The 19804-nt window shown below is 38.4% G+C and overlaps 1 long non-coding RNA gene across 4 annotated transcripts in view; it reads right to left on the bottom strand.

Moving 5' to 3' along the window:
• Positions 1-257: 257 nt before the first annotated feature.
• LOC116376202 (uncharacterized) overlaps positions 258-19804 on the bottom strand; it is a 40959-nt gene continuing 21412 nt past the window's right edge. For 2 of the 4 annotated variants that reach the window (XR_004211606.1, XR_004211607.1), the window contains 2 exons: positions 7239-7333; positions 258-1947 (listed from right to left, as the gene is read on the bottom strand). This is a non-coding gene — a long non-coding RNA (uncharacterized LOC116376202). Of the gene's footprint in view, positions 1948-7238; positions 7334-18541; positions 18649-18764; positions 18813-19804 lie in introns of those variants that run through there. The other 2 variants (XR_004211609.1, XR_004211608.1) reach the window with 2 other exon arrangements.

The following is a 19804-nucleotide window of genomic DNA, read 5'->3' as shown; positions in this document are numbered from 1 at the left end:
GTGTTTATTTTGAGTAATTTGAGTGGACATGGGATCACTAATCATTCTGTTTCAAAGACTTCAAAGGACTTCAGAACTGAGCTCAAAGTCAAGAGTGATTCCCTGTCAACTACAGAAGACTTTAGCCTTTAGACACCATTCATGAAGAAAATGTATTTGCCCTTTTGGCACTTCAGGGGGAATTTCTGCTTCTTAAAATTATTTAAAACATTTATATTTGTCCATATAAAACAAAAAACTCAAGTCAGACAACGTCCTTAGTTTCAAATAATTTATTGTTGTTTATGTCAAAGGTACAGAACCATTTTGAGACATCAAGGACTAAACTTCAACAAATCGCCCTTAACAAGGAATCACAACTGCAATTAGGAAAACCCATCAGAGCTTAGCATGATCTCCTGTCTCCAGCTATTCCCCTCCCTCTCTTGACAAGTCATTAACAGGCAGCCTCGTAGTATTTGAGCCTCAGGCAATGCCTTTCAAAGACAAAAGTCTGCAAAGAGGCTCTCTTTTTAACACAAAAACAGCTTTAGAGCCATTTAACAGACCCATGTCATCACTTGGGAGCTATGAGGTTCTTTGTCCAAAAACTCCCTCCTGCTTTAACAGTAGAGTAATTGTTTGCCAGGTGTTCTAGTGGGAGGAAATATAAACAGAATACAGCTAATTGACAGGGTCCCCAGAGTGTCAGGAAAGGACAAGTTATGAAGAGCCACATGACACGATCACACAGGAAATAACAAAAAAAAACACCAACCTATAAAAAATATAAGGCCATGTTTATGTGACCCCCTTTCAAACAGCCCCTTATTTATCACTTATTTGCAGGTATACCGCTATTATACCACAGGAGGTTGGTGGCACATTAATTGGGGAGGACGGGCTTGTGGTAGTGGCAGAAGTGGAATTAGTGGAATGGTGTCAAAAACATCAAACATGTGTTTGATGCCATTCCATTCGCTCCCTTCCAGCCATTATTATGAGCTGTCCTCCCCTCGGCAGCCTCCACTGTATTATACATATCAGTGGGTAAGTGGCAAATTGGGAGGGTCGGGGGGATGTTCTTAAACCATGGGGGCTGTTTTGTATTTCAAATTAGGTAGGTGTTAAACAATAGAAGTGTTGATGAATTTACTTACAAAAAGCAGGGAACCATTCACACATAACCCATACCTGTATTTCAGTTACAGGGTCTGTCTTATTTTACTAGGCAAGCCAGGTAAGAACACATTCCTATTTACAATGATGGCCTAGGAACAGTTTGTTAACTGCCATGTTCAGAGGCAGAACGACAGAGTTTTACCATGTCAGCTCGGGGATTCGATCTAGCAACCTTTCGGTTACTGCCCCAACGCTCTAACCACTAAACTACCTGCCACCCCATGACTAGGTCTTTAGGTGGATTTTAATTGACCATGTTTTTGTACATCCTATGCCTTTCAGATGTATGACAAATCTGGCATGGTACATTTTGGGGATTTTGGTCTATGTATGGAAGGGATATATACAGTCCATCATATTACATATAGGATAAAGGCAATAGTACAGTAAACCAAGGAATACATCAAAAAAGTGTTTTAAAAATATATAATTTAGGTATTTGATTTCAATGCTTTGGGGTCCTCTGAGTGGATCCTTTCAATCAAATATTTTTGTAAACCAAAATGCACTTGTCAATGAATGATATCATATCCTTGTGATACCCAGACATTATCTTTTTTTATAATGCCTGAAAAGTGAAATGTACATACAGTAATACATATTATAGTTCAAACAAAATTATTGGGTTCCCACCTGCCAAGGTACAGTATGAGACAGGCTGAGCCGGTGGGATCTAACTAAGAAGTCTGGCTTCTGTCTCAGTGTCCTCACAAGATAATTTCAAACAGGGTAGTTCATCTCACCTCGGTCTCAATGCCATCTCACCTCTGTCTCATCCATCTCAATCTAAAGTGGAAGAGAGAAATAAGGGCAAATAAATAGATGATAGACACATTGTATCCAGGGGCAGATAAATACTGTAAACAGAAAATCCAACCTTGATATCATTATCCTATAAAAAGGCCTTGTGTTGTTTATATGACGCAATAATATGATGTGTTATTTTTCATGTGTAACATGTTTTGATCTAGCTTCACTCAAGGTGGTACTTAATCTCTACTTATACGATAACTATGTCCCACTCTCTACTTATAGTGCTATTACCAAACAACAATATTTATATAACTAAATCAATCCTTACATTTAGCAGAAAATAGTGCATATAATTCTCATAGATTCTAAACAATATTATTTGCATTACACCATTGAAAAAAAAAATCCGAGTTTATGTGTCACGTATTTTCATGATCCGTTACTGCTTCTGACTTGCTCATACACCACAGGGTGTTATTTGTTGCTCCCAAGTACCACCTACTATCACCATGCTCTTATTAGCTATTGACAGAAAGTTGTCTGAAAACCCACATCCTCAGTCAAGTATTGTAAACGCGTGTAAACAGAGACTTGAGCAAAACCTCAGATTAGACGGAAAGCACAACCTTTCATAAAATATAAAAAGAAGCTTAATCTAAATTTCTTATTTATCTTTTCAAATAAAATAATTGTATTAGTAGAAAGAGGAGGAAGGGACGCGCTACTGAGGTACACAATAGTACATTTTGGTAGATAGAAGGTGCTCTTTGGTAAAAGGGGTAAATTGTTCATCAAAAAGAAAGGAGGACCAAGGCACTTCATATAATTGATTAAAATGCCTTTATTAGTATGGCATGTTCAATAGAAACAACGTTTTTTTTTATTTTTTAAAGCTGTTCAAAAGAGGACATTGTATTCCTTTTTTTTGTACTCCCTGACGAAGGCCATGCAGCCGAAATGCATTGTTTTTAAAAAACTTTGTTTCTATTGAACATGCCATACCAATAAAGGCATTTTAGAAAATAATTGTATTGCTGAATAGGACCATACATCCTTTCCAGGGCAATTGGGTTTGTATTTTTTATTTAATGTCAGTTTTCTCACTGTATGGGAAAATGTTTACAAAGGGAATACAAGCTATGATTTCAAGTAAAAAGAAAACACCTGGATTTCCATCCCAAAGAGAATCTCCTGTTGGTTTAAAATGTACTTTGACTTTGTTTGAAACACTGGTCAGAGGAGCTGTGGTTGGGTGCTCTGGTTTTAACTGGACCGTGAGGGTTGACCGTGACTAAACAGATAAAAAGCAGAGAGGTTGTTGGTAGGAAGGCACGGTCTATGAGGATGAAACCTGAGATGGCTATTCACTGTGCCACAAACACTGGTGGGCCAACACACTCTGCTCAGAGCCATAAGACATTTTGGGTTTGTTTCACAGTCATAGATTGGATTTTTTCCCCCTAATTTAGTCGATTGAGGACCAGTGAGTAGGAGTGTATTTAAATCATGTTCATGCAACCACATTTCAGTGGTCTGGATTGAAGTGTAATTTAGTTAAAACACAGGCTTATCTATGTCCGTGAAACCGTCCCTTCAAGTTTGAGGGAAATACACTACTGCTTTACATTTTAAATGAGCAATTTTGCAACTCATGTGATCTATTCCGTACTGCACTAATCTTATAGAGTAAAACACAGAAATACATGAGCATTCGTGTTGCTGTGTCCTGTGTTCATTACAAAGCATCCAGAAAGATGCTGCAGCACACAATAATAATGTCGAGTCCCACATAGACACGCTTAAAATGGCCGGCCCAAAGTGAAAAATAGCAACATTACTTAGTGTGTGTCATAGACATAGAGTAGTCCCATTCACTGCCACGTAACCCCAACTGACAACAGGCTCTCCTACACAAGACACATTTATCAGGGCACCTAAACACATCGCAGGTGGACGTTATGATTAAAGAGGCCTTAAAAAGTCAACAATAAATGAAAAACCTCCATTTATAACCCAATGTGTCGCTATACACTGCAAAAATTAGAACACAGAGATTTAGAGTTTTAAACGTGTTTTCAGTGTGCTGTTTATCATCCTGCCATGGAAAGAGGGATTTGTATACTTTAAAATGGATGTCAGAGACATTTTCCACAACAAGAGCAGTCATTCATCATGACCACATTCCTCAGGACAGAGAAAGTGTCATGAATTATTTATTGTACAGACACTATATCACAAAGATTGATTAACGACTAGAGAGCTTTGTCGTCCAGCTTGATACAATGCATCTTATAATTTAGCATGTTAGAGACCTACTTTTCACACTGATGTATTAACTGGTTCAGGATCAAAGGTGACGACAACATTTTCTGCACTGAATTAAGTCATTCGAACGGCTGCCTTTCACAGAAAACCCCCTTTCAACATCACCCCCTCCACACTGATTATTAAGGCATCTGCATGCTTCCCATGCTTCTGAAACAGTTCAGAACAGTTTGTGCATATATTCTGACGACATTTTGTGAAGATTTTGTTAGGTTTGGTCTTCGGCAAGGGTTTTTCCAGTTTGTGCACACAAACAAAATTCGAGGCAAGCCAAATTCAGTAGCCGAAGTCTACACCCCTTCGTCGATGATTGGTCAACAGTAGCGATTCTTCAATTAAGTGTTTGTTGTCATTCAAAGAGAGACAAATCGTTTTCATGCAAAATGTTTCACTTGCAAAATTAGTTAATTGTAAATTTGCCCAACTAAGATCCCTTCGACAATTTTTTTCCGAAATTAATGACCGATTTTTTTAGTTATCTTACATTAATTTAGACTATTTTGAAGAAATGTATACTGGTGTATTCAAGTGAATGTCTTTTAAGGGAGTACGCAAGCATACTCGTTCAGTGCACCTATGTTCAGCTAGGCGCCAGCTGAACCAAAACATGTGGAAGGCTTTAACACAGGGGCCCCCCTGGGTTGTGTCCTCAACCCTCTACTGTACTCCCGGTCACCCACGACTACACCAACTCCATCATCAAGTTTGTTGACGACACCATGGTTGTAGGCCTGATAACCAACAACGACGAGTCAGCCTATAGGTAGGAGGTAAATTAACTGGCATAGTGGTGCCAGGACAACAACTTCTCCCTCAATGTCAGCTTAACAAAGGAGTTGATTGTTGACTTCATAAAGCAGAGGAGGGAACATGCCCCAATCCACATCAATGTGACTGCAGTAGAGAGAGTTTTAAGTTCCTCAGCGTCCACATCATCGGAGTATTGTCATGGACCAGCAACACCACCACTCTTGTCAAAAGGGCGCAAAAGCATAATGTCTGCCAAGGTGCTGAGAGTCATTGCAGGTGGTCAGTCCAGTTCAAGTGCTCAGCAGTCTGATGGCTTGCATATAGAAACTCTCTTTGAGCCTGTTGGTATCAGACCTCATGCTCTGATACCATCTGCCCGACGATAAGGGAGTGAACATCTTATGGCTGTGGTGTGTGGGGTCCTTGATGATACTGCTGGCCTTCCCCAGGCACCGTTTTGAGAAGATGTCTTGGATGGGTGGAAGCACGGTCCCAGTGATGTACTGAGCCATCTTCACCAGAATACCAAGAGTGTGCAAAGCTGCCATCAAGGCAATGGGTGGCTACTTTGAAGAATCTAAAATCATTTTTTATTTAACACTTTTTTGGTTTATACATGATTCCATCTGTGTTATTTCATTGTTTTGATGTATTATTCTGCAATGTAGAAAACTGTCAAAATAAAGAAAAACTCCTGAAGGAGAAGGTGTGTCCAAACGTTTGACTGGTACACACACACACACACACACACACACACACACACACACACACACACACACATAAATTCATACTACACACACATGACAAATGCTGCTACCAGACTCTTATTATTATTGCTAAATACTGCACAATTTAAACACTTGCATCCCAATCCCCCTTTCACCAAAACATGTATAAATATTGGATTATAAATTGTGCCTTTCTGTATTATACTTATTCTACAATGTTGATTTCTATTCTACTGAGGCATTTACTTTATGTTTTGTATTCTTATCTTTTATTATTTCTTATTGTTGTTGCATTGTCGAGAAGGAACCTGCAAGTGAGCATTTAGTTGGACGCCGTATACTATATATATCCCAAACATACGACTAAGAAAATGTGAAACTTCATAAAAATCTAGAGGAAAATATTCATATATAATATAATATGAATAACCTTAAAAATACATGATCAGATATTATCTAAATAAATAATGACTATACCACACAATTGATCCAATTTCTAAACACACGTTGCTGTATGAAAGACCAGCAAAGGGAGAGAGAGAGAGAAAGAGAGCAGATGGTAAAACAAAAGGTTTTAGGTGATTCACTCATCTTTTGTTTCGCTATCTTTGATCAAATGAAGAGAAACCCACCCACAACAATAAAAGCAAACCACATTTTGCAAGCTCCCTCTCTTCATCAAAAACACAGTGTTTTTTATCTAAAGCATCCCCCATTACAACAAAAAAAGTGTGCATTATTTAAATTGTTCTAAGAACCACCAGTTAACCTTCCAGAAAAGATGCACCACAAAAAAAGTGATTTGCATGCACTCACACACACTTGTCATAATAAGCCACGAAAAACAACCAGTCTAACTGCAGTGTTTAACTGCCTGAAATGCACATTTTCTCAGGCCGATTTCTGCCCAATGACCATTTTATGGCTTTGAAAGCAGTTACAGTATATTGACTAGGAACTGTTGTGACCCTGTTTCCAAAACAGGGTCACATATAGCACATATAGCAGATTCACTCTACAGTATAACAAGGTCACTAACAAGGTCACTGTCTCATCTTTGAAGTGTACACTCTCTCTCTCTGTCTTGTTATTTAGCCTGACAGACAGATGTGGTGAGTGAGCTAACGTATAGGAGCACAGCATTGACACCAGCACCCAGGCTAAGAGATCATGGCAGCCAGTACTTTGTTCACTCTGCTATGGATGACAGCTATTGATCATCCATGGCTACTTAATGGATAAGCTCCACTTAAGTGAATTAATCCCGAAGAGAAAGAGGGGAAAACCCAGACATGCTTCCATCCATTATGTGGTTGGGATGGTTTGCGGGGTGATTAGTAAATGTCTCCTGTACATTGTCTGAACGACTCACACATGCGGCAGGCCAACTCAGAGTGGCTTTGCGGGGGCCGGCAGGAGGTTGACTAAACTTGCAAACATTTTTTAATCACACACTGATCTGAACATTTCTCTTTGAGGTTTCAGGTCTCCGTTCATCATTAACAGGTGTAGTTACTTTACCCTACATGCCCTGCAGGAGAGAGTGACCGTTCCGCCACTATACTTCTCTCCGATCTTCTCCTCTTCTTTTCTCCAACACACGTTGTAAACAGACACTGAAACAAGAGGACACAAACTCAAATTAGCCCTATGTCTGTATTTACTGAACGCAAAGTGCTATTGGAATTAGTCAGACACAAAAGTGATTCACTGAAGGTCAATAACTTTGTGGAGCTGAATTTGAGGTGTAAATTACATGGCTAAGGCAGTCTGGGAGATTGTCAGTTGGGAGTGTGTCAGAGAAAAGCCATCGCATGGGCATTAATCAAATACATGTCAGAGTGAAGATAATGTAGTGACAGAGATACAATACATATATAGAAAATAGCATTTGTTTTTACAAAGCAATTCCGGTAGACCGTCATCTAAGTATAGGTGTATGTGTGTAAACACACACAGACTATGAGCAAACACACATTTAATTCTGCTTCAACTGACAAAGAAAAACATATACGCTGGGTTCCTGGGTTGTGGTCAGAATCTATTCATTAACAGAGTCACACTGTATTATTTGGGGTTTTGTAGTATACTCAAAAAGAGGATGAGGAAAAACAACAAAACAAACCAATACATTTTTTGAATAAGTTGTATGCCTAAACCATTTAAAAATAGCAACATCAATGTAAACAAAACAGCTTCAAACAGGAAGTAAGATGCTAATATCTGCATTGGTTCAGAACAGCTAAAGAACAAGTCCAAATCCTGTAATGTTTCCATTTTCAACATACCTTTCCTTTGTAAGAAAGCATATAGCAAGTCCTAACATATACACACACATTGATTAACCATGGTGCCCTGTGTCTGTCTATTATTTAGGGAATATTACACCGGGCCCATGTTTTACAAGGATTTCCAATATGAGACTTAGACGTCATATCCCCATCAAAACCATATACAACAGATACAAATTACCAGTGTCCATTTGAAGAGAAACACATTCCCACACACAGGACAGCAGTGAAGATATACAGCAGCAAGCTTAATGAAGAGGTTATAGCTATGCAAATAATGCATATTTCTGATTTGAATTGCAAAATATTACAGTTGAGGTAACAGGAGTTTAAGAAGTATTTCTCACACAGAAATAATCACACACTCAGACTAATGGAAATCTGAGGAGATAAAGAGGCCTGGACAGGTGAAACGAGTGACAGGACTAAGCTTTAAAACAAACACACTGTGGAAATATCTGCCACTCACTAACATTACACTGTACACTAAACTGGCAGCCGTCACAATAATACGGGATACTGTATACACTTTACTCATGACAACAACAGCAAAAACACTTACAACTAAATGTGTAATGAGCCTTCTTTATGGTCATGAAAGCAGGGAGTCCAGATTCTACAACCAAGTACACTTACAACTAAATGTGTAATGAGCCTTCTTTATGGTCATGAAAGCAGGGAGTCCAGATTCTACAACCAAGTACACTTTCAACTAATCCAGAAAACTATAACTACCTACAATTAAATTATACCGTGGAGTAATCTAAATATTACAGGAAACCAACACATACAGTAGTCTACATGATAACAATAACACACTGTACCAACATTATACAGGAAATACACAAACTGTCTAAACTTCATCAAACTACCGGCTAAAGCAAGGAAAAAAATATTGGAAATGTACAACAATTGCCTTAAACTAATTTGTGATGAACTAAGTCTGCGTTTGGATGGTAGATGTATACTTTAGATTACCATGCATTATTTTGTGAACCAATCATTTCCACCAGTAGTCTGTGTCTCTGGTAAAAAAAAAAAATTGAGCCTTAAAATATGTTGCACTTGTTTTTTTGATAGGCATTTGTTGTTGCTGAAAAGGTTAACGATTTTTCCTATCGAAACTGAGTGGGTTGTGAAAGAACATTTCATGAGGCAAATTTCCCCTGAGCGCCTGTAATATTATCACCCCAGCCATCATAGTTTCAGAATGACTTCTGGATGTATTTATATAAAAACAAGTCTAACACAAATAGGTTACAATATTAATGAGCTACTACAGTTTATTACACAATTTCTTAATGAATGCTGATCTTGTCAACTTTTGACTTATTAATAAATACTCAAAGTTAAGGCCTAACAAAAACTTTGAGGCCTTCAACAAAAATAACAAACACTTCAGTTTTTCATAGAATACAATTAGCTGTTATTCATGAAGAAAAATACATTTTAAAAAAGTAATGATTTAGGTCAACAATTTGTACTGGGTTTGTTAAGTGTGAATTTGTTTCCAAATCAAATAAACAACTCTTACAGTAAACAGATCATTTGACCCATTTCTTTATTTAACAGCAAACATGACAGCATGCTTGTATTGTAAAAATACTAAATATAGGGTTTACTGTGCATTTTCACTATCAAAATTAGTCAGATGACAAAGAAGAGGTTTTGAGAGCATTTCTTTGATGCGTTCCGTGGTTAAACAGAGGATTTCAGAGCCGTGGGCAGACTTGCCGAGTATTTTCCCACCTTTTTATTTGTCACAGACAGAGACAGAGAAAGAGAAATAAAGAGAGAAAAAGGACCGCTGAATTATGATAAACTTACAGCTTTAAAACATGATACTTAATGGAGTTACTGTACCATATGGAATTCCCACAGAAGAGAGGCTGAGACAACAAATGGAGGAAAGACAGCAATGTTCTCAAAAAAGCACCACCCATTTTAAGCTGAATTGTGAAGCATGACATTACCACGATCTGTAAAATGATGAAAGCTATATAGACTGAAGTTAAATTTAGGTATCTTCAAACGATCTTAGAGAGAAGGTTGACATTGGGCACTGGAGACAAAGACCAATCATTCCTACGTAATAACGAACCTCAACGATCAATACTGAAACTCACACAAATAAGAAAAGAATGGGAGTAGATTTACCACAGATGACTTTTCAGAAGGACAACTATAGCCACCATTGGGATGTAAACAAAAGACAGCTCCTTCCTCCATCTGAAAGCACATTAGCCTCATCTGACATGTACCTCAAATGTATAAATTACTGAACATAATAGTTTGACTGTAAACTGAAAATAAAATGCAGTTGCCTAAAGGTGAAAACCATGACACCATGGAAGCACAATACGCAATTTCAACAACTTGACACTGCCAAAGCTATGGATTCAAGGACTGAAAGTCCATGAGAAAGTTACATATTTAGCTTTGTATTGCTTGTTTATAAATGATGGGGTAAGTTGTACAAGCTCATAAAGGAATGTATATGGATACATGTATGTGCCATAAACATGTAGCATTTTCTTAACATAAAAATCGGACAATTCTGGCCATCAGTGAATGAATCTTCTATTCTCTGAACACTGTAGAGTAACAGACTCCACATCAGATGGACTGAGGTATTCATCATGTGCAGCAGACATTTTGTGCCCGTGTGAAAGCCGTTAAGAGTCTGCAGGCCTCCCACAGTCTAGCTAGGAGCAACCCGAATGTCACACACAACCACAGGTGGGAGTCTTCACACACACACACACACACACACACACACACACACACACACACACACACACACACACACACACACACACACACACACACACACACACACACACACACACAAAATAGGCTCCCTCTTTGTTAGCAGGAAATGTGAATTATTATGTGGATTATAATTAATGGATATTTTTGTAGGGGTTGATATATTTTTCGTAAGGGAAGTGACATTTTAAAGGGGAAATTACAAAACTTCAGAAGCCTTTTTAAACCTCAAATAAACTACAAGTTTTAAATGTCCTGCATTGCAGGAACATTCTCCTGCAACAGGGTGATCAAATTAAAATCATACACGAAAGTGTCCTCAAATTCTACAGGTAAATGTCTATAGAGGACATTCATTAATTTGTTACATATCATCAACTGTATTCTCTTGTTGTTAGTGATAGACCATATAATTGTAACATAATTCATTTCATACCATTTGTGTACCAAAATACAGTGAAACTGGAGCACCTAATTTGATAACATTAAGTTTAACAAAATAACAAGCAAGATACCAGGCAGAATTTTACTGTGACATGAACAATATAACCAACTTCCAGGTAGTTCCAAGAATGTGAATTTAACTTTTACATGAACAAAAACAAACCAACTTCCAGGTTAAACAAATTACAAAACAAAACTGAGAAAAGCTTGTGGTTTTCAGAAAAAGCTCAGACAGATATTTTGTGGAGGATTTGGTATTTCTGGGTGACATTTCAACATCCTATGTGTTTGGTTGGTGCCATCTGTGCATTCAAAACAAGCCCACGCGCACCTTGACTCACTGCTCAGTGCTCAAATCTCCCCTCTTTTGTGGGAGCCTTACACATTCTCTCACACAAACACAATGTCATATTGATGGTTAAAAGTTTTGTTGCTTTATTCACACTGTCCTGTATTATTGGTAAATTGATACACATCAGATTCCATGTTGAATGCAGTATTATGATATGGTACATATATACACACTGAAGACTGCCTAACTCTGAAACCTGTTTGAGTAAGTCCAGCTTTAGGGTGTTATAAACAATCATATCTGAAATGTCTGCCTGGACTATATCTGGACTGTCTAGACAGCGCTGACCTTTGTGTATTCGTTCTTTTAACCTGAAATGCATTAACTGTAATTTGGATGTTTATATTACACTGTACTAGAGATGTATAATTGCTATCAACATGCAAATTCTTAGCCATGTGTATAATGTTTGACTTGACTAACATGACCTTGAAAGGTCAGGGGTCACATTCATATCTCCCCTCAGTTCTCTTTTTAAATGCCACGGCAATAATGCATAAGCCTCTAGATAATTCACTCCAACTCAAATGAACATCAGACACACTAATTAGAAAGGTCAACACTGACATTTAAACAAAAATGATGGTATAGTTTGGGGAGGTTATTGTATTGAAGTACATTACAGTACATTACTTTTGTCTGTGTGGATAAAATCAACCCTCACTTATCTGAGTATGTCTTTAATTAAAACAAGTATTTTGTTCTGAAGAACATGAATGACCCACTATTGAGCCTCAAAATCTTGTTTGCTTTTATAATATGAGTTTGTTGTGTTTCCTCACGGCCACGTAAGCCTACTCTATACACGGCATGTTTTGTAACAGTGAAACTGGAGCCCCTAAGGGTATGTCACATCTCAAACTTCTATGACATGGTCTTCAAAACCGGACCCTGGCTCAATTGTCTTTTTCAGAGGACAACAATTGAAACAATTGCACAGTCAAACAGCATTCAAATTGTTACGTCATGGAAGTCCACTGAAGTTTCACTCCATCTCAGGTTGGTATATTGTAGGCCTACAATACCTTCTCAGAGAATAGGGTTTCATAGATGCAATCTGCTTCAATCACCAGTTGTGTCATCTCTTATTTTCACTTGCTGACTGTCATAATGTATCTGTCAGATACAGTACCCAAGGACAATATTACAATGTGACTCTATCAACAGCAACAAAAAACAGACAGTAAGACTAATAAGATGACTTCATGTTACACACGCGTTACCTTCAATTGTGTCAACTAAAAATATATATACTTTGTTCCTATAAACCTACTGCAAATCTAGCCGAGCTATATGTCATGTGCATCTTTATGATGTGTGAAATAGTTATAACCGGACATCTACATAAAAGTGACCATAATAATACTTGAAGATTATAACACCACACAGACAAATAGATGCTGGGAGGTAGGACAATGGGATAGACACATCACAAATAGATGCTGGGAGATAGGACAATGGGATAGACACATCACAAATAGATCCTGAGAGGTAGGACAATGGGATAGACACATCACAAATAGATGCTGGGAGGTAGGACAATGGGATAGACACATCACAAATAGATGCTGGGAGGTAGGACAATGGGATAGACACATCACAAATAGATGCTGAGAGGTAGGACAATGGGATAGACACATCACAAATAGATCCTGAGAGGTAGGACAATGGGATAGACACATCACAAATAGATGCTGGGAGGTAGGACAATGGGATAGACACATCACAAATAGATGCTGGGCGGTAGGACAATGGGATATACACATCACAAATAGATGCTGGGAGGTAGGACAATGGGATAGACACATCACAAATAGATGCTGGGAGGTAGGACTATGGGATAGACACATCACAAATAGATGCTGGGCGGTAGGACAATGGGATATACACATCACAAATAGATGCTGGGAGGTAGGACAATGGGATAGACACATCACAAATAGATGCTGGGCGGTAGGACAATGGGATATACACATCACAAATAGATGCTGGGAGGTAGGACTATGGGATAGACACATCACAAATAGATGCTGGGAGATAGGACAATGGGATAGACACATCACAAATAGATCCTGAGAGGTAGGACAATGGGATAGACACATCACAAATAGATGCTGGGAGGTAGGACAATGGGATAGACACATCACAAATAGATGCTGGGAGGTAGGACAATGGGATAGACACATCACAAATAGATGCTGGGAGGTAGGACAATGGGATAGACACATCACAAATAGATGCTGGGAGGTAGGACAATGGGATAGACACATCACAAATAGATGCTGGGAGGTAGGACAATGGGATAGACACATCACAAATAGATGCTGGGAGGTAGGACAATGGGATAGACACATCACAAATAGATGCTGAGAGGTAGGACAATGGGATAGACACATCACAAATAGATCCTGAGAGGTAGGACAATGGGATAGACACATCACAAATAGATGCTGGGAGGTAGGACAATGGGATAGACACATCACAAATAGATGCTGGGCAGTAGGACAATGGGATATACACATCACAAATAGATGCTGGGAGGTAGGACAATGGGATAGACACATCACAAATAGATGCTGGGAGGTAGGACTATGGGATAGACACATCACAAATAGATGCTGGGCGGTAGGACAATGGGATATACACATCACAAATAGATGCTGGGAGGTAGGACAATGGGATAGACACATCACAAATAGATGCTGGGCGGTAGGACAATGGGATATACACATCACAAATAGATGCTGGGAGGTAGGACTATGGGATAGACACATCACAAATAGATGAATCGTGTTATGCTACCTTGTATTATTTCAACCTAAATGCTCAGTGCCTCATGTTTTCTTAACATCTCCTTTGTCATGAAGACCGATTTTCACAAAGTGATTTCGATGAAGTGGTCTTCTAGTTAGACAGAGCTCATTCTAAAGCTCTGCTGTCTATTACTTGGATCCCACAGTCTCTACGCTGCACGCTCATACTGACTAGCAATGCCAAAACAATCAGTACAGGTAAGACACATGTCAAAACACCACTGTCAGGTACTGGATGATGGTCAGAGCTCAATGTGCGAGCACCCACACACACACACACACACACACAAAGAGAGACACAGTGCCTAATCAAGGATGTAACTGTTCAATGCCAAAAGGCTCTCATGAAAATAGCAAACCTCATAATTTCTACAAATGACAGAATCCATAGACTGAAATAATTAGTGTATATTTACCAAACCCCTTGTACTTTCTTCATGCAGAAGGGAACCATTTTGCTTGGTTGGAGAGAGGGAGAGTGTGGCATAAAATCAAAAGGTATTACTTGATTTATAAAGCAGTAGGTCCTATCTTGCGGATAGAGTTCTTTAAAGTTATGACAACTTTCTCATATTTTTTTTTCCAGTGACTGAAAGTGAAAAAGACTTAAAGGATGAGCATCGTGAATTGCCATAACCACAGACTGTGGAGGTGTTTGACTCAGAAAGGGCCAGTCACAACTTTCCTTTGACAAGATAGGCTTCTAGCTGTGTACAATTCTCAAGAACTCTAGAGACCAATATAAGACTTTTTTACTGAAGGCAACAAATTCCATTTATGTGACATTTAACACACATCTTTTAACACCCATTTAGTGACTACAGATCTGTGAGAGACCATGTCATTGAGTTTTCCCAAATCAAGCCTGGTTATCATAGCCACAAAATCTTACCCATTTTAGTCATGTCCTACTTTTTAAATGAACCCGTATCTTGGTTTACAAGTGTTAAAATGGGCCTATTACGGAATAAATGTGTACAAGTGTTAAAATGGGCCTATTACGGAATAAATGTGTACAAGTGTTAAAATGGGCCTATTACGGAATAAATGTGTACAAGTGTTAAAATGGGCCTATTACGGAAAAAATGTGTACAAGTGTTAAAATGGGCCTATTACGGAATAAATGTGTACAAGTGTTAAAATGGGCCTATTACGGAATAAATGTGTACAAGTGTTAAAATGGGCCTATTACGGAATAAATGTGTACAAGTGTTAAAATGGGCCTATTACGGAATAAATGTGTATCTCATTTGTATTTCATTGCTTCATTCAATCTTTGATATTGACGTTTGCTTACAGGGAAATAATGTGCTCTTTTAAATCAGTATTTCATTATCCCGATGATCATTTTCAAAATCGTTCTATTTGATATATATTCACCAGTAAAATATGTATTGATGTTTAAAAAAAGAAAGATATTGTAGGTGTTTCATATTGACCTCGAGGCTACCTCTCCCGACAGTGCTGCAAGCTGCATATATTTACACCAAATAGTCATATCCAAACCTCCACCAATTCAGCTAAATGTCAGGTAAGGTCTATTCTTATCAACTTCTTATCAGTCTCAGCACTGTTTGTGACATTTGATCGATTTGTTGGTTCAAAAAGCAGTAGGCCTATAAATAAACAAACTCATAGTTTCAGTGTTTGTGTCTACACCTGCACAACTGATGTTATGGATGCAAATAGCCTAATCAAAACAAAAAATAACTGTTATTTCTGAGTTGATATATAGCCAGGCAGGATTGTATCTACACTAGTAGGTTATTTGCAACTAGGCTTATATTACGTTTAACTTTCTTTTTACCAAATAAAAAGGGCTTGCATAAATTCCCAACATACTTTACCCTGTCTTCATGTTAATCTACCTCAAATACCTGGTAGCCCTCCCTGCACATTGATCTGGTACTGGTGCTTTCTGTAGCCCTTATCACTTCATTGTTGTGCATTATATTCCTCGTGTGTAACTAGTTTTTAACTCTGCAAGGTTGGGAAGTGCTGGTGAGCAAGCATTTCACGTTAGTCTACACCCGTTGTATTCAGCGCATGTGACAAATATTTGATAACCAATAATTATTGGTAGGTTGCCTTGCATAGTTTTCTATTATACGTTTTGCTATCAATTAAAATAATAATAATAATAATGCCTTTGGTTCATTCACTAGGTTTAGGCTACTGTGCATATCAACCTGTTCTCAAGACAAAAAGGCACATAAGAGTTGTAGATCTATGACATTTCGATTAATTCAAACATTACGTTTAATTTTCGGTTATACGATTCTTTACAATTAGGCCAACATTGTTAAGCAAGATATTTGAATAGCTTAGTTGAATAAGATTCAGCAATAATTTCCAAATCTATTCTGAATTTCAAAACGTTGAAATAAGATGTCGTGTAAGCTATTGTTATCGCGAATAACCAAATTAAATAGACTGACACAAATATAGAACATTAGTATGAGACTGTAATGTGATTTACATCATATCTACCATTCTTATTGTTATCTGAAATCTCTTTAGCAAAACATTCTGAAGAAGTTGACTTGGCGTTTTCTGAGTGAGCAATTTACGAAAGTAACCCACTGCGCACACAATGTGGGACACACTCTTTTCGCCGCACTTCGATACAAAGTGATTTTCGTAGCAGGTGACGATAGCATTTTCGCTAAACCTAACTCTTTTCCTAACCTTAACTTCAGACTCCCTAACCTGCTACGAAAATGTCACTTCGGTATCGAAGTGCCATGAAAATAGTATTTCCCCACACACTGGTTGAATCAATGTTGTTGCCACATTTGCCTGTGGTTTTGTCAACAATAACACTACAGATACTGCAGGCTAATAATGTATGTATATGTAGAGACTGTATAAACCGCAATGCGGATGAACAGCAGGTATATGAGCAAACTGTGTTCTAGAACCACTGCTTTATTGCACTACACTTAATATAGGCATATTCTAATGTGATATATACATACCTATATAAACGTTACTCATATATGAAACAATATATTTTACTCGGTTATCGTTGCATTTCAAGTCCATGTTGAAACAAAAGAAAGTAGAATGAGGCGTTGTAAAATGTCCAATTGCCATTTTCATAGCAGTAAGTGAGCTCAGAGGCTTTCCTGGGACTGTAACGCCATCTACTGGCTATAACCTGCCAATCAGTTCTGGAAGGACAAGACACCCCTTATTTCTGAGAAGTGACTCTCATGTGTCATGTTGCTTACAAAGAGAAGAAAATTCAATACAATAGCTATATCATCATTACACTGATGATGTCACTAGTTAAAGCTGTAGACAACTGCAGTAGGCCTATGATGCTATGCCATTATATTGAAGCACAACCACACTTTCATGTACCAAATGTCACTACTACTGTGAATCAAATTATTAGCAACACACGGTTTCAGTTTCCAAAAACCAATCCAATCTCCTATTCCCACCCATGATACATTATCTGTCAGAGAGAGAGAGAGAGAGAGAGAGAGAGAGAGAGAGAGAGAGAGAGAGAGATGATGATGATGCTTCTCTATCTATAAAACTGTCAACCGTGCCTCAACAAGCAGTCCACACAAATCGAACTACATAGGTAGCTAAGGTAACTGAACTAAATTACTACCGCCCCGTAGCACTCACCTCTGTCATCATAAAGTGCATTTAGAGGCTAGTCAAGGACCATACAGTGCCTTGCAAAAGTATTCATTCACCGTGGCATTTTTCCTATTTTGTTGCATTACAACCTGTAATTTAAATTGATTTTTATTTGGATTTAATGTAATGGACATACACAAAATTGTTTAAATTGGTGAAGTGAAACTGGAAAAATAACTTATTTCAATAAATAAAATGTTTTTTAAAAACAGAAAAGTGGTGTGTGCATATGTATTCACCCCCTTTGCTATGAAGCCCCTAAATAAGATCTGGTACAACCAATTACCTTCAGAAGTCACATCATTAGTTAAATAAAGTCCACCTAACAGAAAAGTGGTGTGTGCATATGTATTCACCCCCTTTGCTATGAAGCCCCTAAATAAGATCTGGTACAACCAATTACCTTCAGAAGTCACATCACTAGTTAAATAAAGTCCACCTGTGTGCAATCTAAGTGTCACAAGATCTGTGACATGATCTCAGTATATATATACACACCTGTTCTGAAAGGCCCCAGAGTCTGCAAAACCACTAAGCAAGGGGCACCACCAAACAAGCTGCACCATGAGACCAAGGAGCTCTCCAACCAGGTCAGGAACAAAGTTCTGGAGAAGTACATTAGGGTTGTGTTATAAAAGAAATATCAGAAACTTTGAACATCCCACGGAGCACCATTAAATCCATTATTAAAAAATTGAAAGAATATGGCAACACAACAAACCTGCCAAGAGAGGGCCGCACACCAAAACTCATGGACCAGGCAAGGAGGGCATTAATCAGAGGCAACAAAGTGACCAAAGATAACCCTGAAGGAGCTGCAAAGCTCCACTGCGGAGATTGGAGTATCTGTCCAGAGGGCCACTTTAAGCCGTACACTCCAAATAGCTAGGTTTTACGGAAGAGTGGCCTGAAAAAAGACATTGCTTAAAAAAAAATAAGCAAACACGTTTGCTCTTCGCCAAAAGGCATGTGGGAGACTCCCCAAACACATGGAAGAAGGTACTCTGGTCAGATGAGACTAAAACTGAGCTTTTTGGCCATCAAGGAAAACACTATTTCTGGCGCAAACCCAACACCTATCAACACCTATCCCCGAGAACACCTGTGGGGATGTTTTTCATCGGCAGGGACTGGGAAACTGGTCAGGAATGATGATGGTGCTAAATACAGGGAAATTCTAGAGGGGAAACCTGTTTCAGTCTTCCAGAGATTTGAGACTGGAACTGAGGTTCACCTTCCAGCAGGACAATGACCCTAAGCATACTGCTAAAGCAACACTCGAATGGTTTAAGAGGAAACATTTAAAAGTCTTGGAATGGCCTAGTAAAAGCCCAGACCTCTATCCAATTGAGAATTTGTGGTATGACAAAGATTGCTGAACACCAGCGGAACCCATCCAACTTGAAGGAGCTGGAGCAGTTTTGCCTTGAAGAATGGGCAAAAAATCCCAGTGGCTAGATGTGCCAAGCTTATAGAGACATACCCCAAGAGACTTGCATCTGTAATTGCTACAAAAGGTGGCTCTACAAAGTATTGACTTTTGGGGGGGGAGTGAATAGTTACGCACGATCAAGTTCAGGTTTTTTTGCCTTATTTCTTGTTTGTTTCACAATAAAATATATTTTGCATCTTTAAAGTGGTAGGCATGTTGTGTAAATCTAATTATACACCCCCCCAAAAAAATCAATTTTAATTCCAGGTTGTAAGGCAACAAAATAGGAAAAATGCCAAGGGGGGTGAATATTTTCACAAGCCACTGTA

The sequence above is a fragment of the Oncorhynchus kisutch genome, linkage group LG11, assembly GCF_002021735.2.
Source record: "Oncorhynchus kisutch isolate 150728-3 linkage group LG11, Okis_V2, whole genome shotgun sequence".
NCBI lineage: Eukaryota > Metazoa > Chordata > Actinopteri > Salmoniformes > Salmonidae > Oncorhynchus > Oncorhynchus kisutch.
Note: the sequence above shows the minus strand (reverse complement) of the source record. Positions and strands in the feature narration are given on the sequence as shown.